This window comes from Orcinus orca, chromosome 10, assembly GCF_937001465.1.
Source record: "Orcinus orca chromosome 10, mOrcOrc1.1, whole genome shotgun sequence".
NCBI lineage: Eukaryota > Metazoa > Chordata > Mammalia > Artiodactyla > Delphinidae > Orcinus > Orcinus orca.
The window spans coordinates 57996450-58018139 of NC_064568.1; the positions used below are offsets into that span (position 1 = coordinate 57996450).

Below are 21690 nucleotides of genomic sequence, written 5' to 3' on the forward strand. Positions count from 1 at the left end.
AAGGCCTTCTTTTGCTAAACATCTAGCATGTGGTAAGTGAAACAACTCAAGTATCTCCCTTCTAACGCACCTTGGGAGTACAAACTAGAGAAAGACACAGCAGGGTGAATGCTCTGTGTGGTCCCTTTTGAAAGTAAGGCTGCGAGTGAAACTTTATTTTCCTCATTGGGATTTACAGAGCCGCGGGCTCAATTCTCCCCAAGAAACACTGTTGCTGCACAGCTTCTCTTCGTAACACAATTGCCCTGGTGATGACGTGAGTTTCTAGGCAAGAAACTTGGAGGTTGCCATCCCTTGGTAGGTGGTCATCCTTCAGTAGTCTTCAGGGAATGGGCCCACCACATGGGGCCTCTAGCCTCAAGCTAACGTCCAGGTGTTCTCATGACAGACTTAGCGAAACAACCGATTGCATAGAGCCTTAGTCCCTGTGGTTCTTGAACTCTAGGAAGCATATCAGCTCTCTTTTGGACACGCGGGTTGGCGCTAGGTCCCGAAACATAGTGAGAAAGGACTGCCTGTGTCTTCGGAGAGCCGTGAGCCATCTACCGTCGGGAACAGCTAGGTGCCGACTGGTGGGCAGTGAAGCGCTTCGTTGTTTAGACACCTGGATTGCGATAGCTTGAAAGCAACCCAGTTATCAACGTTCCATGCCTTCCTTCATGCAAAGGGTGTCTGCGCTCTGGAGGAACCTGAGCTGCAGTAGAAAATACAATTAGCTTACCACTGCTCCTGGGAGCTGCTCCACGACGTCTGTCTACCTCAAGCGGCAACTACACTTTAAGTCCGGCTTCAAAACCTACAGGGTTTTCCAGAACTAGTAGATAGTCTAGAGAAGTACCGTCACCTAGGCCTAACTAAGCCCTCACCTTGATATCCTTACACCACAGTCAGGACTCCCAGCATGGCAATGGTGACTAGGGTCACGATCCACTGTGTCCACGGGATGTACAAGAGAGAGTCCGATGCGACTTGGTAATATGCTGCTTTGTCCTGCTGGGAATTGAGTCTTCCTGGGAAGTTGATTTTCCTCATTGCAAAGTAGAGAGTTTGCGGCCTCAGGGTTACCTGGTAAACACTGTTGTTGCCCATCTTCTCTTTGTTGCACAGTCGTCTTTGGGAGGACTAGTTATCTTCCACGAAGGAGCACTTGGCTTTCAATTCCTGCCACGTCCTCATCCCTCCATAATTGTTCGTGAGTACGCCCACAACCCTGGACGACTCGCCTCAGTCCAACGTTCTACTTACTTCTCTCGTCACAGACATAGGCGGGCCGCAGGCTCACGGCAGCGTTTGTCAAAGCGGTGCTTTAAATCTAGGAAGCGTTTCTGGCGTCTGAGGACACGGGGTTCTGCACTAGGATCCAAGATGTAAACGACGGACTGCCCGTCCTTTCCGGGCCTTGTGAACAATGCTCAGTTGAGGGCAACTATAGGCCGAAAGAAGGGCTGTGAAGGGCGTCTTTTGTTAAAATGCTAGGATGCGGCAAGTTGAAACGACTGTAGTATCTCCGTGCTATGCGCACCCTGGACGTGCCATGGAGAGATGGAAACAACAGGGTGAATGCTCTGCGGTCCATTTTGAAACTAAGGCTTGAAGGGAAACTTTATTTTCCTCATTGGGATTTAGAGAGTTGCGGGCTCAGTTCTCCCTGGGAAACAGTGTTGTTGCACAGTTGCCTTTGTGATGACAAGTGAGTTTCCTGGAAGGAGATTGGATGTTGCCGTTCCTCGGTAAGTGCTCCTACTTTGGTTGTCCTCAGGGAAGGGGAGAACCACACGGGGCCTCTGGCCTTAAGCTAATGTTCAGGTTTTCTCATGAACGAGGTAGGCATGCAACAGACCCCATGCAGCCTTAGTCCCTGTGTTTCTTGAATCCTAGGAAGCGTATCAGGTCTCTCTTGAGTCGCCGGTCTGCAATAGGATCCGAATCGGACTAAAAGAGCCTCCTGTGTCTTCAGGGAGTTGTGAGCAATGCACCGCTGGCAGCAGCTAGATGCCGAGTCATGGGCAGTGAAGGGCTTCGTCGGAGAAACACCTAGGTTGGGATAGCTTAGAAACAGCCAGCTATCAGCGTTCTGTTCATTCCTTCATGCAAAACGTGTCTGCTTTTCTGCCGAACCCAGAGCACACAAAACATACAGTGATTCGACCCCGCCTTCAGGGCACTCGCACGTGATGCAATTTACCCCAGGCGGCCACTGGACTTTCAGTATAGCCTGAAAAATTTCAGGCTCTCCCTTGAAAGCCAGGTACTCTGGAGATACATTGTACACACCGGCCTCACTAACCCATGACTTGCTAATCCTTTCACCACCATCACGACCCCGTATCACAAAGTGTATCACAAAGTTGACTCACGAAAGGGTCTAGGTGGTCAGCTGAACGTCCAGTAGGGAGTCAGAAACTGCAGCATAAGACGCTGTGCCCTCGCCTTGGAAACTGAACCGTGATGGGAAGTTTATTTGGCACACTGGAATGACGACACGCGGCCTCAAGGTTACCTGATGAACAGTGTAGTGGCCTATCTTTTCTTCATTGCACAATTGCCTTGTGAGGACAAGTCATATCCCCGCCCCCCGTGAGGCAAACGTGGCCTTTCAGTCCCTGCTAAGTGCTCATCCCTCAGCAATCGTCGGTGAGTAAGCCAAAAATATAGGAGGACTGGCTCCAAGCTAAGTTACTGTTTTGTTCGTCACACAGATAGATAGGCAGGCAACAGGTTCCAGGCAGCGTTTGTCAAAGCGGTGCTTTAAGTGTAGGAAGCATTTCTGGTGTCTTAGGACTAACAGGTCTGCACTGGGATCCAAGATGTACACAAGGGACCGCCCATCGCTTCTAGGAGCTGAGAGAACTGTTCGGCTGAGGACAACCATATGCCAAAAGAAGGGCAGTAAAGGCCTTCTTTTGCTAAACATCTAGCATGTGGTAAGTGAAACAACTCAAGTATCTCCCTTCTAACGCACCTTGGGAGTACAAACTAGAGAAAGACACAGCAGGGTGAATGCTCTGTGTGGTCCCTTTTGAAAGTAAGGCTGCGAGTGAAACTTTATTTTCCTCATTGGGATTTACAGAGCCGCGGGCTCAATTCTCCCCAAGAAACACTGTTGCTGCACAGCTTCTCTTCGTAACACAATTGCCCTGGTGATGACGTGAGTTTCTAGGCAAGAAACTTGGAGGTTGCCATCCCTTGGTACGTGGTCATCCTTCAGTAGTCTTCAGGGAATGGGCCCACCACATGGGGCCTCTAGCCTCAAGCTAACGTCCAGGTGTTCTCATGACAGACTTAGCGAAACAACCGATTGCATAGAGCCTTAGTCCTTGTGGTTCTTGAACTGTAGGAAGCATATCAGCTCTCTTTTGGACACGCGGGTCGGCGCTAGGTCCCGAAACATAGTGAGAAAGGACTGCCTGTGTCTTCGGAGAGCCGTGAGCCATCTACCGTCGGGAACAGCTAGGTGCCGACTGGTGGGCAGTGAAGGGCTTCGTTGTTTAGACACCTGGATTGCGATAGCTTGAAAGCAACCCAGTTATCAACGTTCCATACCTTCCTTCATGCAAAGGGTGTCTGCGCTCTGGAGGAACCTGAGCTGCAGTAGAAAATACAATTAGCCTACCACTGCTCCTGGGAGCTGCTCCACGACGTCTGTCTACCTCAAGCGGCAACTACACTTTAAGTCCGGCTTCAAAACCTACAGGGTTTTCCAGAACTGGTAGATAGTCTAGAGAAGTACCGTCACCTAGGCCTAACTAAGCCCTCACCTTGATATCCTTACAACACAGTCAGGACTCCCAGCATGGCAATGGTGACTAGGGTCACGATCCACTGTGTCCACGGGATGTACAAGAGAGAGTCCGATGCGACTTGGTAATATGCTGCTTTGTCCTGCTGGGAATTGTGTCTTCCTGGGAAGTTGATTTTCCTCATTGCAAAGTAGAGAGTTTGCGGCCTCAGGGTTACCTGGTAAACACTGTTGTTGCCCATCTTCTCTTTGCTGCACAGTCGTCTTTGGGAGGACTAGTTATCTTCCACGAAGGAGCACTTGGCTTTCAATTCCTGCCACGTCCTCATCCCTCCATAATTGTTCGTGAGTACGCCCACAACCCTGGACGACTCGCCTCAGTCCAACGTTCTACTTACTTCTCTCGTCACAGACATAGGCGGGCCGCAGGCTCACGGCAGCGTTTGTCAAAGCGGTGCTTTAAATCTAGGAAGCGTTTCTGGCGTCTGAGGACACGGGGTTCTGCACTAGGATCCAAGATGTAAACGACGGACTGCCCGTCCTTTCCGGGCCTTGTGAACAATGCTCAGTTGAGGGCAACTATAGGCCGAAAGAAGGGCTGTGAAGGGCGTCTTTTGTTAAAATGCTAGGATGCGGCAAGTTGAAACGACTGTAGTATCTCCGTGCTATGCGCACCCTGGACGTGCCATGGAGAGATGGAAACAACAGGGTGAATGCTCTGCGGTCCATTTTGAAACTAAGGCTTGAAGGGAAACTTTATTTTCCTCATTGGGATTTAGAGAGTTGCGGGCTCAGTTCTCCCTGGGAAACAGTGTTGTTGCACAGTTGCCTTTGTGATGACAAGTGAGTTTCCTGGAAGGAGATTGGATGTTGCCGTTCCTCGGTAAGTGCTCCTACTTTGGTTGTCCTCAGGGAAGGGGAGAACCACACGGGGCCTCTGGCCTTAAGCTAATGTTCAGGTTTTCTCATGAACGAGGTAGGCATGCAACAGACCCCATGCAGCCTTAGTCCCTGTGTTTCTTGAATCCTAGGAAGCGTATCAGGTCTCTCTTGAGTCGCCGGTCTGCAATAGGATCCGAATCGGACTAAAAGAGCCTCCTGTGTCTTCAGGGAGTTGTGAGCAATGCACCGCTGGCAGCAGCTAGATGCCGAGTCATGGGCAGTGAAGGGCTTCGTCGGAGAAACACCTAGGTTGGGATAGCTTAGAAACAGCCAGCTATCAGCGTTCTGTTCATTCCTTCATGCAAAACGTGTCTGCTTTTCTGCCGAACCCAGAGCACACAAAACATACAGTGATTCGACCCCGCCTTCAGGGCACTCGCACGTGATGCAATTTACCCCAGGCGGCCACTGGACTTTCAGTGTAGCCTGAAAAATTTCAGGCTCTCCCTTGAAAGCCAGGTACTCTGGAGATACATTGTACACACCGGCCTCACTAACCCATGACTTGCTAATCCTTTCACCACCATCACGACCCCGTATCACAAAGTGTATCACAAAGTTGACTCACGAAAGGGTCTAGGTGGTCAGCTGAACGTCCAGTAGGGAGTCAGAAACTGCAGCATAAGACGCTGTGCCCTCGCCTTGGAAACTGAACCGTGATGGGAAGTTTATTTGGCACACTGGAATGACGACACGCGGCCTCAAGGTTACCTGATGAACAGTGTAGTGGCCTATCTTTTCTTCATTGCACAATTGCCTTGTGAGGACAAGTCATATCCCCGCCCCCCGTGAGGCAAACGTGGCCTTTCAGTCCCTGCTAAGTGCTCATCCCTCAGCAATCGTCGGTGAGTAAGCCAAACATATAGGAGGACTGGCTCCAAGCTAAGTTACTGTTTTGTTCGTCACACAGATAGATAGGCAGGCAACAGGTTCCAGGCAGCGTTTGTCAAAGCGGTGCTTTAAGTGTAGGAAGCATTTCTGGTGTCTTAGGACTAACAGGTCTGCACTGGGATCCAAGATGTACACAAGGGACCGCCCATCGCTTCTAGGAGCTGAGAGAACTGTTCGGCTGAGGACAACCACATGCCAAAAGAAGGGCAGTAAAGGCCTTCTTTTGCTAAACATCTAGCATGTGGTAAGTGAAACAACTCAAGTATCTCCCTTCTAACGCACCTTGGGAGTACAAACTAGAGAAAGACACAGCAGGGTGAATGCTCTGTGTGGTCCCTTTTGAAAGTAAGGCTGCGAGTGAAACTTTATTTTCCTCATTGGGATTTACAGAGCCGCGGGCTCAATTCTCCCCAAGAAACACTGTTGCTGCACAGCTTCTCTTCGTAACACAATTGCCCTGGTGATGACGTGAGTTTCTAGGCAAGAAACTTGGAGGTTGCCATCCCTTGGTAGGTGGTCATCCTTCAGTAGTCTTCAGGGAATGGGCCCACCACATGGGGCCTCTAGCCTCAAGCTAACGTCCAGGTGTTCTCATGACAGACTTAGCGAAACAACCGATTGCATAGAGCCTTAGTCCCTGTGGTTCTTGAACTCTAGGAAGCATATCAGCTCTCTTTTGGACTCACTTGTCAGCGCTAGGTTCCAAAACGTACTGAGAAAGGACTGCCTGTGTCTTCGGGGAGCCTTGAGCCATCTACCGTCGGGAACAGCTAGATGCCAACTGATGGGCAGTGAAGGGCTTCGTTGTTTAGACACCTGGATTGCGATAGCTTGAAAGCAACCCAGTTATCAACGTTCCATGCCTTCCTTCATGCAAAGGGTGTCTGCGCTCTGGAGGAACCCTGAGCTGCAGTAGAAAATACAATTAGCCTACCACTGCTCCTGGGAGCTGCTCCACGACGTCTGTCTACCTCAAGCGGCAACTACACTTTAAGTCCGGCTTCAAAACCTACAGGGTTTTCCAGAACTGGTAGATAGTCTAGAGAAGTACCGTCACCTAGGCCTAACTAAGCCCTCCCCTTGATATCCTGACACCACAGTAAGGACTCCCAGCATGGCAATGGTGACTAGTGTCACGAGCCACTGTGTCCACGGGATGTACAAGAGAGAGTCCGATGCGACTTGGTAATATGCTGCTTTGTCCTGCTGGGAATTGAGTCTTCCTGGGAAGTTGATTTTCCTCATTGCAAAGTAGAGAGTTTGCGGCCTCAGGGTTACCTGGTAAACACTGTTGTTGCCCATCTTCTCTTTGCTGCACAGTCGTCTTTGGGAGGACTAGTTATCTTCCACGAAAGAGCACTTGGCTTTCAATTCCTGCCATGGCCTCCTCCCTCAAAAATCATTCGTGAGTACGCCCACAACCCCGGACGACTCGCCTCAAGCCAACGTTCTACGTCTCTCATCACAGACATAGGCGGGCCGCAAGCTCACGGCAGCCTTTGTCAAAGCGGTGCTTTAAATCTAGGAAGCGTTTCTGGTGTCTTAGGACACGGGGGTCTGCACTAGGATCCAAGATGTAAACGACGGACTGCCCGTCCTTTCTGGGCCTTGTGAGCGAAGCTCAGTTGAGGGCAACTATAGGCTGAAAGAAGGGCTGTGAAGGGCGTCTTTTGTTAAAATGCTAGGATGCGGCAAGTTGAAACGAATGTAGTATCTCCGTTCTATGCGCACCTTGGACGTGCCATGGAGTGACGGATACAACAGGGTGAATGCTCTGCGGTCCATTTTGAAACTAAGGCTTGAAGGGAAACTTTATTTTCCTCATTGGGATTTAGAGAGCTGCGGGCTCAGTTCTCCCTGGGAAACAGTGTTGTTGCACAGTTGCCTTTGTGATGACAAGTGAGTTTCCTGGAAGGAGATTGGATGTTGCCGTTCCTCGGTAAGTGCTCCTACTTCAGTTGTCCTCAGGGAAGGGGAGAACCACACGGGGCCTCTGGCCTTAAGCTAATGTTCAGGTTTTCTCATGAACCAGGTAGGCATGCGACAGACCCCATGCAGCCTTAGTCCCTGGGTTTCTCGAACCCTAGGAAGCATATCAGGTCCTCTCTTGAGTCGCGGGGCTGTACTAGGATCCGAAACGGACTAAAAGGGCCTCCTGTGTCTTCAGGGAGTTGTGAGCAATGCACCGCTGGCAGCAGCTAGATGCCGCAATCATGGGCAGCGAAGGGCTTCGTCAGAGAAACACCTAGGTTGGGATAGCTTAGAAACAGCCAGCTATCAGCGTTCTGTTCATTCCTTCATGCAAAACGTGTCTGCTTTTCTGCCGAACCCAGAGCACACAAAACATACAGTGATTCGACCCCGCCTTCAGGGCACTCGCACGTGATGCAATTTACCCCAGGCGGCCACTGGACTTTCAGTGTAGCCTGAAAAATTTCAGGCTCTCCCTTGAAAGCCAGGTACTCTGGAGATACATTGTACACACCGGCCTCACTAACCCATGACTTGCTAATCCTTTCACCACCATCACGACCCCGTATCACAAAGTGTATCACAAAGTTGACTCACGAAAGGGTCTAGGTGGTCAGCTGAACGTCCAGTAGGGAGTCAGAAACTGCAGCATAAGACGCTGTGCCCTCGCCTTGGAAACTGAACCGTGATGGGAAGTTTATTTGGCACACTGGAATGACGACACGCGGCCTCAAGGTTACCTGATGAACAGTGTAGTGGCCTATCTTTTCTTCATTGCACAATTGCCTTGTGAGGACAAGTCATATCCCCGCCCCCCGTGAGGCAAACGTGGCCTTTCAGTCCCTGCTAAGTGCTCATCCCTCAGCAATCGTCGGTGAGTAAGCCAAACATATAGGAGGACTGGCTCCAAGCTAAGTTACTGTTTTGTTCGTCACACAGATAGATAGGCAGGCAACAGGTTCCAGGCAGCGTTTGTCAAAGCGGTGCTTTAAGTGTAGGAAGCATTTCTGGTGTCTTAGGACTAACAGGTCTGCACTGGGATCCAAGATGTACACAAGGGACCGCCCATCGCTTCTAGGAGCTGAGAGAACTGTTCGGCTGAGGACAACCATATGCCAAAAGAAGGGCAGTAAAGGCCTTCTTTTGCTAAACATCTAGCATGTGGTAAGTGAAACAACTCAAGTATCTCCCTTCTAACGCACCTTGGGAGTACAAACTAGAGAAAGACACAGCAGGGTGAATGCTCTGTGTGGTCCCTTTTGAAAGTAAGGCTGCGAGTGAAACTTTATTTTCCTCATTGGGATTTACAGAGCCGCGGGCTCAATTCTCCCCAAGAAACACTGTTGCTGCACAGCTTCTCTTCGTAACACAATTGCCCTGGTGATGACGTGAGTTTCTAGGCAAGAAACTTGGAGGTTGCCATCCCTTGGTAGGTGGTCATCCTTCAGTAGTCTTCAGGGAATGGGCCCACCACATGGGGCCTCTAGCCTCAAGCTAACGTCCAGGTGTTCTCATGACAGACTTAGCGAAACAACCGATTGCATAGAGCCTTAGTCCCTGTGGTTCTTGAACTCTAGGAAGCATATCAGCTCTCTTTTGGACTCACTTGTCAGCGCTAGGTTCCAAAACGTACTGAGAAAGGACTGCCTGTGTCTTCGGGGAGCCTTGAGCCATCTACCGTCGGGAACAGCTAGATGCCAACTGATGGGCAGTGAAGGGCTTCGTTGTTTAGACACCTGGATTGCGATAGCTTGAAAGCAACCCAGTTATCAACGTTCCATGCCTTCCTTCATGCAAAGGGTGTCTGCGCTCTGGAGGAACCCTGAGCTGCAGTAGAAAATACAATTAGCCTACCACTGCTCCTGGGAGCTGCTCCACGACGTCTGTCTACCTCAAGCGGCAACTACACTTTAAGTCCGGCTTCAAAACCTACAGGGTTTTCCAGAACTGGTAGATAGTCTAGAGAAGTACCGTCACCTAGGCCTAACTAAGCCCTCCCCTTGATATCCTGACACCACAGTAAGGACTCCCAGCATGGCAATGGTGACTAGTGTCACGAGCCACTGTGTCCACGGGATGTACAAGAGAGAGTCCGATGCGACTTGGTAATATGCTGCTTTGTCCTGCTGGGAATTGAGTCTTCCTGGGAAGTTGATTTTCCTCATTGCAAAGTAGAGAGTTTGCGGCCTCAGGGTTACCTGGTAAACACTGTTGTTGCCCATCTTCTCTTTGCTGCACAGTCGTCTTTGGGAGGACTAGTTATCTTCCACGAAAGAGCACTTGGCTTTCAATTCCTGCCACGGCCTCCTCCCTCAAAAATCATTCGTGAGTACGCCCACAAGCCCGGACGACTCGCCTCAAGCCAACGTTCTACGTCTCTCATCACAGACATAGGCGGGCCGCAAGCTCACGGCAGCCTTTGTCAAAGCGGTGCTTTAAATCTAGGAAGCGTTTCTGGTGTCTTAGGACACGGGGGTCTGCACTAGGATCCAAGATGTAAACGACGGACTGCCCGTCCTTTCTGGGCCTTGTGAGCGAAGCTCAGTTGAGGGCAGCTATAGGCTGAAAGAAGGGCTGTGAAGGGCGTCTTTTGTTAAAATGCTAGGATGCGGCAAGTTGAAACGAATGTAGTATCTCCGTTCTATGCGCACCTTGGACGTGCCATGGAGTGACGGATACAACAGGGTGAATGCTCTGCGGTCCATTTTGAAACTAAGGCTTGAAGGGAAACTTTATTTTCCTCATTGGGATTTAGAGAGCTGCGGGCTCAGTTCTCCCTGGGAAACAGTGTTGTTGCACAGTTGCCTTTGTGATGACAAGTGAGTTTCCTGGAAGGAGATTGGATGTTGCCGTTCCTCGGTAAGTGCTCCTACTTCAGTTGTCCTCAGGGAAGGGGAGAACCACACGGGGCCTCTGGCCTTAAGCTAATGTTCAGGTTTTCTCATGAACCAGGTAGGCATGCGACAGACCCCATGCAGCCTTAGTCCCTGGGTTTCTCGAACCCTAGGAAGCATATCAGGTCCTCTCTTGAGTCACGGGGCTGTACTAGGATCCGAAACGGACTAAAAGGGCCTCCTGTGTCTTCAGGGAGTTGTGAGCAATGCACCGCTGGCAGCAGCTAGATGCCGCAATCATGGGCAGCGAAGGGCTTCGTCAGAGAAACACCTAGGTTGGGATAGCTTAGAAACAGCCAGCTATCAGCGTTCTGTTCATTCCTTCATGCAAAACGTGTTTGCTTTTCTGCCGAACCCAGAGCACACAAAACATACAGTGATTCGACCCCGCCTTCAGGGCACTCGCACGTGATGCAATTTACCCCAGGCGGCCACTGGACTTTCAGTGTAGCCTGAAAAATTTCAGGCTCTCCCTTGAAAGCCAGGTGCTCTGGAGATACATTGTACACACCGGCCTCACTAACCCATGACTTGCTAATCCTTTCACCACCATCACGACCCCGTATCACAAAGTGTATCACAAAGTTGACTCACGAAAGGGTCTAGGTGGTCAGCTGAACGTCCAGTAGGGAGTCAGAAACTGCAGCATAAGACGCTGTGCCCTCGCCTTGGAAACTGAACCGTGATGGGAAGTTTATTTGGCACACTGGAATGACGACACGCGGCCTCAAGGTTACCTGATGAACAGTGTAGTGGCCTATCTTTTCTTCATTGCACAATTGCCTTGTGAGGACAAGTCATATCCCCGCCCCCCGTGAGGCAAACGTGGCCTTTCAGTCCCTGCTAAGTGCTCATCCCTCAGCAATCGTCGGTGAGTAAGCCAAACATATAGGAGGACTGGCTCCAAGCTAAGTTACTGTTTTGTTCGTCACACAGATAGATAGGCAGGCAACAGGTTCCAGGCAGCGTTTGTCAAAGCGGTGCTTTAAGTGTAGGAAGCATTTCTGGTGTCTTAGGACTAACAGGTCTGCACTGGGATCCAAGATGTACACAAGGGACCGCCCATCGCTTCTAGGAGCTGAGAGAACTGTTCGGCTGAGGACAACCATATGCCAAAAGAAGGGCAGTAAAGGCCTTCTTTTGCTAAACATCTAGCATGTGGTAAGTGAAACAACTCAAGTATCTCCCTTCTAACGCACCTTGGGAGTACAAACTAGAGAAAGACACAGCAGGGTGAATGCTCTGTGTGGTCCCTTTTGAAAGTAAGGCTGCGAGTGAAACTTTATTTTCCTCATTGGGATTTACAGAGCCGCGGGCTCAATTCTCCCCAAGAAACACTGTTGCTGCACAGCTTCTCTTCGTAACACAATTGCCCTGGTGATGACGTGAGTTTCTAGGCAAGAAACTTGGAGGTTGCCATCCCTTGGTAGGTGGTCATCCTTCAGTAGTCTTCAGGGAATGGGCCCACCACATGGGGCCTCTAGCCTCAAGCTAACGTCCAGGTGTTCTCATGACAGACTTAGCGAAACAACCGATTGCATAGAGCCTTAGTCCCTGTGGTTCTTGAACTCTAGGAAGCATATCAGCTCTCTTTTGGACTCACTTGTCAGCGCTAGGTTCCAAAACGTACTGAGAAAGGACTGCCTGTGTCTTCGGGGAGCCTTGAGCCATCTACTGTCGGGAACAGCTAGATGCCAACTGATGGGCAGTGAAGGGCTTCGTTGTTTAGACACCTGGATTGCGATAGCTTGAAAGCAACCCAGTTATCAACGTTCCATGCCTTCCTTCATGCAAAGGGTGTCTGCGCTCTGGAGGAACCCTGAGCTGCAGTAGAAAATACAATTAGCCTACCACTGCTCCTGGGAGCTGCTCCACGACGTCTGTCTACCTCAAGCGGCAACTACACTTTAAGTCCGGCTTCAAAACCTACAGGGTTTTCCAGAACTGGTAGATAGTCTAGAGAAGTACCGTCACCTAGGCCTAACTAAGCCCTCCCCTTGATATCCTGACACCACAGTAAGGACTCCCAGCATGGCAATGGTGACTAGTGTCACGAGCCACTGTGTCCACGGGATGTACAAGAGAGAGTCCGATGCGACTTGGTAATATGCTGCTTTGTCCTGCTGGGAATTGAGTCTTCCTGGGAAGTTGATTTTCCTCATTGCAAAGTAGAGAGTTTGCGGCCTCAGGGTTACCTGGTAAACACTGTTGTTGCCCATCTTCTCTTTGCTGCACAGTCGTCTTTGGGAGGACTAGTTATCTTCCACGAAAGAGCACTTGGCTTTCAATTCCTGCCACGGCCTCCTCCCTCAAAAATCATTCGTGAGTACGCCCACAAGCCCGGACGACTCGCCTCAAGCCAACGTTCTACGTCTCTCATCACAGACATAGGCGGGCCGCAAGCTCACGGCAGCCTTTGTCAAAGCGGTGCTTTAAATCTAGGAAGCGTTTCTGGTGTCTTAGGACACGGGGGTCTGCACTAGGATCCAAGATGTAAACGACGGACTGCCCGTCCTTTCTGGGCCTTGTGAGCGAAGCTCAGTTGAGGGCAGCTATAGGCTGAAAGAAGGGCTGTGAAGGGCGTCTTTTGTTAAAATGCTAGGATGCGGCAAGTTGAAACGAATGTAGTATCTCCGTTCTATGCGCACCTTGGACGTGCCATGGAGTGACGGATACAACAGGGTGAATGCTCTGTGGTCCATTTTGAAACTAAGGCTTGAAGGGAAACTTTATTTTCCTCATTGGGATTTAGAGAGCTGCGGGCTCAGTTCTCCCTGGGAAACAGTGTTGTTGCACAGTTGCCTTTGTGATGACAAGTGAGTTTCCTGGAAGGAGATTGGATGTTGCCGTTCCTCGGTAAGTGCTCCTACTTCAGTTGTCCTCAGGGAAGGGGAGAACCACACGGGGCCTCTGGCCTTAAGCTAATGTTCAGGTTTTCTCATGAACCAGGTAGGCATGCGACAGACCCCATGCAGCCTTAGTCCCTGGGTTTCTCGAACCCTAGGAAGCATATCAGGTCCTCTCTTGAGTCGCGGGGCTGTACTAGGATCCGAAACGGACTAAAAGGGCCTCCTGTGTCTTCAGGGAGTTGTGAGCAATGCACCGCTGGCAGCAGCTAGATGCCGCAATCATGGGCAGCGAAGGGCTTCGTCAGAGAAACACCTAGGTTGGGATAGCTTAGAAACAGCCAGCTATCAGCGTTCTGTTCATTCCTTCATGCAAAACGTGTCTGCTTTTCTGCCGAACCCAGAGCACACAAAACATACAGTGATTCGACCCCGCCTTCAGGGCACTCGCACGTGATGCAATTTACCCCAGGCGGCCACTGGACTTTCAGTGTAGCCTGAAAAATTTCAGGCTCTCCCTTGAAAGCCAGGTACTCTGGAGATACATTGTACACACCGGCCTCACTAACCCATGACTTGCTAATCCTTTCACCACCATCACGACCCCGTATCACAAAGTGTATCACAAAGTTGACTCACGAAAGGGTCTAGGTGGTCAGCTGAACGTCCAGTAGGGAGTCAGAAACTGCAGCATAAGACGCTGTGCCCTCGCCTTGGAAACTGAACCGTGATGGGAAGTTTATTTGGCACACTGGAATGACGACACGCGGCCTCAAGGTTACCTGATGAACAGTGTAGTGGCCTATCTTTTCTTCATTGCACAATTGCCTTGTGAGGACAAGTCATATCCCCGCCCCCCGTGAGGCAAACGTGGCCTTTCAGTCCCTGCTAAGTGCTCATCCCTCAGCAATCGTCGGTGAGTAAGCCAAACATATAGGAGGACTGGCTCCAAGCTAAGTTACTGTTTTGTTCGTCACACAGATAGATAGGCAGGCAACAGGTTCCAGGCAGCGTTTGTCAAAGCGGTGCTTTAAGTGTAGGAAGCATTTCTGGTGTCTTAGGACTAACAGGTCTGCACTGGGATCCAAGATGTACACAAGGGACCGCCCATCGCTTCTAGGAGCTGAGAGAACTGTTCGGCTGAGGACAACCATATGCCAAAAGAAGGGCAGTAAAGGCCTTCTTTTGCTAAACATCTAGCATGTGGTAAGTGAAACAACTCAAGTATCTCCCTTCTAACGCACCTTGGGAGTACAAACTAGAGAAAGACACAGCAGGGTGAATGCTCTGTGTGGTCCCTTTTGAAAGTAAGGCTGCGAGTGAAACTTTATTTTCCTCATTGGGATTTACAGAGCCGCGGGCTCAATTCTCCCCAAGAAACACTGTTGCTGCACAGCTTCTCTTCGTAACACAATTGCCCTGGTGATGACGTGAGTTTCTAGGCAAGAAACTTGGAGGTTGCCATCCCTTGGTAGGTGGTCATCCTTCAGTAGTCTTCAGGGAATGGGCCCACCACATGGGGCCTCTAGCCTCAAGCTAACGTCCAGGTGTTCTCATGACAGACTTAGCGAAACAACCGATTGCATAGAGCCTTAGTCCCTGTGGTTCTTGAACTCTAGGAAGCATATCAGCTCTCTTTTGGACTCACTTGTCAGCGCTAGGTTCCAAAACGTACTGAGAAAGGACTGCCTGTGTCTTCGGGGAGCCTTGAGCCATCTACCGTCGGGAACAGCTAGATGCCAACTGATGGGCAGTGAAGGGCTTCGTTGTTTAGACACCTGGATTGCGATAGCTTGAAAGCAACCCAGTTATCAACGTTCCATGCCTTCCTTCATGCAAAGGGTGTCTGCGCTCTGGAGGAACCCTGAGCTGCAGTAGAAAATACAATTAGCCTACCACTGCTCCTGGGAGCTGCTCCACGACGTCTGTCTACCTCAAGCGGCAACTACACTTTAAGTCCGGCTTCAAAACCTACAGGGTTTTCCAGAACTGGTAGATAGTCTAGAGAAGTACCGTCACCTAGGCCTAACTAAGCCCTCCCCTTGATATCCTGACACCACAGTAAGGACTCCCAGCATGGCAATGGTGACTACTGTCACGAGCCACTGTGTCCACGGGATGTACAAGAGAGAGTCCGATGCGACTTGGTAATATGCTGCTTTGTCCTGCTGGGAATTGAGTCTTCCTGGGAAGTTGATTTTCCTCATTGCAAAGTAGAGAGTTTGCGGCCTCAGGGTTACCTGGTAAACACTGTTGTTGCCCATCTTCTCTTTGCTGCACAGTCGTCTTTGGGAGGACTAGTTATCTTCCACGAAAGAGCACTTGGCTTTCAATTCCTGCCACGGCCTCCTCCCTCAAAAATCATTCGTGAGTACGCCCACAAGCCCGGACGACTCGCCTCAAGCCAATGTTCTACGTCTCTCATCACAGACATAGGCGGGCCGCAAGCTCACGGCAGCCTTTGTCAAAGCGGTGCTTTAAATCTAGGAAGCGTTTCTGGTGTCTTAGGACACGGGGGTCTGCACTAGGATCCAAGATGTAAACGACGGACTGCCCGTCCTTTCTGGGCCTTGTGAGCGAAGCTCAGTTGAGGGCAACTATAGGCTGAAAGAAGGGCTGTGAAGGGCGTCTTTTGTTAAAATGCTAGGATGCGGCAAGTTGAAACGAATGTAGTATCTCCGTTCTATGCGCACCTTGGACGTGCCATGGAGTGACGGATACAACAGGGTGAATGCTCTGCGGTCCATTTTGAAACTAAGGCTTGAAGGGAAACTTTATTTTCCTCATTGGGATTTAGAGAGCTGCGGGCTCAGTTCTCCCTGGGAAACAGTGTTGTTGCACAGTTGCCTTTGTGATGACAAGTGAGTTTCCTGGAAGGAGATTGGATGTTGCCGTTCCTCGGTAAGTGCTCCTACTTCAGTTGTCCTCAGGGAAGGGGAGAACCACACGGGGCCTCTGGCCTTAAGCTAATGTTCAGGTTTTCTCATGAACCAGGTAGGCATGCGACAGACCCCATGCAGCCTTAGTCCCTGGGTTTCTCGAACCCTAGGAAGCATATCAGGTCCTCTCTTGAGTCGCGGGGCTGTACTAGGATCCGAAACGGACTAAAAGGGCCTCCTGTGTCTTCAGGGAGTTGTGAGCAATGCACCGCTGGCAGCAGCTAGATGCCGCAATCATGGGCAGCGAAGGGCTTCGTCAGAGAAACACCTAGGTTGGGATAGCTTAGAAACAGCCAGCTATCAGCGTTCTGTTCATTCCTTCATGCAAAACGTGTCTGCTTTTCTGCCGAACCCAGAGCACACAAAACATACAGTGATTCGACCCCGCCTTCAGGGCACTCGCACGTGATGCAATTTACCCCAGGCGGCCACTGGACTTTCAGTGTAGCCTGAAACATTTCAGGCTCTCCCTTGAAAGCCAGGTACTCTGGAGATACATTGTACACACCGGCCTCACTAACCCATGACTTGCTAATCCTTTCACCACCATCACGACCCCGTATCACAAAGTGTATCACAAAGTTGACTCACGAAAGGGTCTAGGTGGTCAGCTGAACGTCCAGTAGGGAGTCAGAAACTGCAGCATAAGACGCTGTGCCCTCGCCTTGGAAACTGAACCGTGATGGGAAGTTTATTTGGCACACTGGAATGACGACACGCGGCCTCAAGGTTACCTGATGAACAGTGTAGTGGCCTATCTTTTCTTCATTGCAGAATTGCCTTTCTGAGGACAAGTGATTTCCCCCCCCAACCCTGTGAGTCATACATAGCCTTTCACTCCCTGCTAGGTGCTCATCCCTCAGCAATCATCGGTGAGTAAGCCAAACATATAGGAGGACTGGCCCCAAGCTAAGGTGCTGTTTTGTTCGTCACACAGATAGGCAGGCAACAGTTCCAGGCAGCGTTTGTCAAAGCGGTGTTTTAAGTGTAGGAAGCATTTCTGGTGTCTTAGGACTAACAGGTCTGCACTGGGATCCAAGATGTACACGAGGGACTGCCCGTCGCTTCTAGGAGCTGAGAGCAGTGTTCAGCTGAGGACAACCATATGCCGAAAGAAGGGCAGTAAAGGCCTTCTTTTGCTAAACATCTAGCATGTGGTAAGTGAATCAACTCAAGTATCTCCCTTCTAACGCACATTGGGAGTACAAACTAGAGAAAGACACAGCTGGGTGAATGCTCTGTGTGGTCCCTTTTGAAAGTAAGGCTGCGAGTGAAACTTTATTTTCCTCATCGGGATTTACAGAGCCGCGGGCTCAATTCTCCCCAAGAAACACTGTTGCTGCACAGCTTCTCTTCGTAACACAATTGCCCTGGTGATGACGTGAGTTTCTAGGCAAGAAACTTGGAGGTTGCCATCCCTTGGTAGGTGGTCAAACTTCAGTAGTCTTCAGGAATGGGCCCACCACATGGGGCCTCTAGCCTCAAGCTAACGTCCAGGTGTTCTCATGACACTCTTAGGGAAGCAACAGATAGCATAGAGCCTTATTCCCTGTGGTTCTTGAACTCTAGGAAACATATCAGGTCTCTTTTGGATTCGCGGGTCAGCGCAAGATTCCGAAATGTACTGAGAAAGGACTGCCTGTGTCTTCGTGGAGCCGTGAACCATCTACCGTCAGGAACAGCTAGATGCCGACTACGGGCAGTGAAGGGCTTCGTTGTGTAGACATCTGGGTTGCGATAGCTTGAAAGCAACCCAGTTATCAACGTTCCATGCCTTCCTTCATGCAAAGGGTGTCTGCGCTCTGGAGGAACCCTGAGCTGCACTGGAAAATACAATTAGCCTACCACTACTCCTGGGAGATGCTCCATGACGTCTGACTACCTCAAGCGGCAACTACACTTTAAGTCCGGCTTCAAAACCTACAGGGTTTTCCAGAACTGGTAGATAGTCTAGAGAAGTACCGTCACCTAGGCCTACATAAGCACTCACCTTGATATCCTTACACCACAGTAAGGACTCCCAGCATGGCAATGGTTACTAGTGTCACGAGACACTGTGTCCATGGGATGTACAAGAGAGAGTCCAATGCGACTTGTTAATACGCTGCTTTGTCCTGCTGGAAATTGAGGCTTCCTGGGAAGTTGATTTTCCTCATTGCAAAGTAGAGAGTTTGCGGCCTCAAGGTTACCTGGTAAACACTGTTGTTGCCCATCTTCTCTTTGCTGCACAGTCGTCTTTGGGAGGACAAGTTATCTTCCATGAAAGAACACTTGGCTTTCAATTCCTGCCACGTCCTCATCCCTCAAAAATCGTTCGTGAGTACGCCCACAACCCCGGACGACTCGCTTCAAGCCAACGTTCTACTTCTGTCATCACAGACATAGGCGGGCCGCAAGCTCACGGCAGCCTTTGTCAAAGCGGTGCTTTAAATCTAGGAAGCGTTTCTGGTGTCTTAGGACACGGGGGTCTGCACTAGGATCCAAGATATAAACGACGGACTGCCCGTCCTTTCTGGGCCTTGTGAGCAATGCTTAGTTGAGGGCAACTATAGGCTGAAAGAAGGGCTGTGAAGGGCGTCTTTTGTTAAAATGCTAGGATGCGGCAAGTTGAAATGACTGTAATATCTCCGTGCTATGCGCACCTTGGACGTGCCATGGAGAGGTGGAAAGCACAGGGTGAATGCTCTGTGGTCCATTTAGAAACTAAGGCTTGAAGGGAAACTTTATTTTCCTCATTGGGATTTAGAGAGCTGTGGGCTCAGTTCTCCCTGGGAAACAATTGTTGTTGCACAGTTGCCTTTGTGATGACAAGTGAGTTTCCTGGAAGGAGATTGGATGTTGCCGTTCCTCGGTAAGTGCTCCTACTTCAGTTGTCCTCAGGGAAGGGGAGAACCACACGGGGCCTCTGGCCTTAAGCTAATGTTCAGGTTTTCTCATGAACCAGGTAGGCATGCGACAGACCCCATGCAGCCTTAGTCCCTGGGTTTCTTGAACCCTAGGAAGCATATCAGGTCCTCTCTTGAGTCGCTGGGCTGTACTAGGATCTGAAGTGGACTAAAAGGACCTCCTGTGTCTTCAGGGAGTTGTGAGCAATGCACCGCTGGCAGCAGCTAGATGCCGAATCATGGGCAGTGAAGGGCTTCGTCAGAGAAACACCTAGGTTGGGATAGCTTAGAAACAGCCAGCTATCAGCGTTCTGTTCATTCCTTCATGCAAAACGTGTCTGCTTTTCTGCCGAACCCAGAGCACACAAAACATACAGTGATTCGACCCCGACTTCAGGGAACTCGCACGTGATGCAATTTACCCCAGGTGGCCACTGGACTTTCAGTGTAGCCTGAAAAATTTCAGGCTCTCCCTTGAAAGCCAGGTATTCTGGAGATACATTGTACACACCGGCCTCACTAACCCATGACTTCCTAATCCTTTCACCACAATCATGACCCCGTATCACAAAGTGTATCACAAAGTTTACTCACGAAAGGGTCTAGGTGGTCAGCTGAACGTCCAGTAGGGAGTCAGAAACTGCAGCATAAGACGCTGTGCCCTCGCCTTGGAAACTGTACCGTGATGGGAAGTTTATTTGGCACACTGGAATGACGACATGCGGCCTCAAGGTTACTTGATGAACAGTGTAGTGGCCTATCTTTTCTTCATTGCAGAATTGCCTTTCTGAGGACAAGTGATTTCCCCCCCTAACCCCGTGAGACATACGTAGCCTTTCACTCCCTGCTAGGTGCTCATCCCTCAGCAATCGTCGGTGAGTAAGCCAAACATATAGGAGGACTGGCCCCAAGCTAAGGCACTGTTTTGTTCGTCACACAGATAGATAGGCAGGCAACAGGTTCCAGGCAGCGTTTGTCAAAGCGGTGCTTTAAGTGTAGGAAGCATTTCTGGTGTCTTAGGACAAATAGGTCTGCACTGGGATCCAAGATGTACACGAGGGACTGACCGTCGCTTCTAGGAGCTGAGAGAACTGATCGGCTGAGACAACCATATGCCGAAAGAAGGGCAGTAAAGGCCTTCTTTTGCTTAACATCTAGCATGTGGTAAGTGAAACAACTCAAGTATCTCCCTTCTAACGCACCTTGGGAGTACAAACTAGAGAAAGACACAGCAGGGTGAATGCTCTGTGTGGTCCCTTTTGAAAGTAAGGCTGCGAGTGAAACTTTATTTTCCTCATTGGGATTTACAGAGCCGCGGGCTCAATTCTCCCCAAGAAACACTGCTGCTGCACAGCTTCTCTTCGTAACACAATTGCCCTCGTGATGACGTGAGTTTCTAGGCAAGAAACTTGGAGGTTGCCATCCCTTGGTAGGTGGTCAAACTTCAGTAGTCTTCAGGAATGGGGCCACCACATGGGGCAACTAGCCTGAAGCTAACGTCCAGGTGTTCTCTTGACAGTCTTAGGGAAGCAACAGATTGCATAGAGCCTTAGTCCCTGTGGTTCTTGAAGTCTAGGAAACATATCAGGTCTCTTTTGGATTCGCGGGTCAGTGCTAGATTCCGAAATGTACTGAGAAAGGACTGCCTGTGTCTTCGTGGAGCCGTGAACCATCTACCGTCAGGAACAGCTAGATGCCGACTACGGGCAGTGAAGGGCTTCGTTGTGCAGACATCTGGGTTGCGATAGCTTGAAAGCAACCCAGTTATCAACGTTCCATGCCTTCCTTCATGCAAAGGGTGTCTGCGCTCTGGAGGAACCCTGAGCTGCACTGGAAAATACAATTAGCCTACCACTGCTCCTGGGAGATGCTCCATGACGTCTGAATACCTCAAGCGGCAACTACACTTTAAGTCCGGCTTCAAAACCTACAGGGTTTTCCCGAACTGGTAGATAGTCAAGAGAAGTACCGTCACCTAGGCCTAACTAAGCCCTCACCTTGATATCCTTACACCACAGTAAGGACTCCCAGCATGGCAATGGTTACTAGTGTCACGAGCCACTGTGTCCACGGGATGTACATGAGAGAGTCCGATGCGACTTGTTAATACGCTGCTTTGTCCTGCTGGAAATTGAGGCTTCCTGGGAAGTTGATTTTCCTCATTGCAAAGTAGAGAGTTTGCGGCCTCAGGGTTACCTGGTAAACACTGTTGTTGCCCATCTTCTCTTTGCTGCACAGTCGTCTTTGGGAGGACAAGTTATCTTCCATGAAAGAACACTTGGCTTTCAATTCCTGCCACGTCCTCATCCCTCAAAAATCGTTCGTGAGTACGCCCACAACCCCGGACGACTCGCCTCAAGCCAACGTTCTACTTCTCTCATCACAGACATAGGCGGGCCGCAAGCTCACGGCAGCCTTTGTCAAAGCGGTGCTTTAAATCTAGGAAGCGTTTCTGGTGTCTTAGGACACGGGTGTCTGCACTAGGATCCAAGATATAAACGACGGACTGCCCGTCCTTTCTGGGGTTTGTGAGCAATGCTCAGTTGAGGGCAACTATAGGCTGAAAGAAGGGCTGTGAAGGGC

At 50.3% G+C, this 21690-nt stretch overlaps 1 long non-coding RNA gene across 1 annotated transcript in view; it reads right to left on the reverse strand.

Annotated features, from left to right (window-relative positions):
- The window catches only part of LOC125965583 (uncharacterized), a 540823-nt gene extending 519721 nt beyond the window's left edge, over positions 1-21102 (reverse strand). The window contains exon 1 of the long non-coding RNA XR_007479638.1: positions 21035-21102. This is a non-coding gene — a long non-coding RNA (uncharacterized LOC125965583). The remainder of the gene's footprint in view (positions 1-21034) is intronic.
- Between the last annotated feature and the right edge of the window lie 588 nt (positions 21103-21690).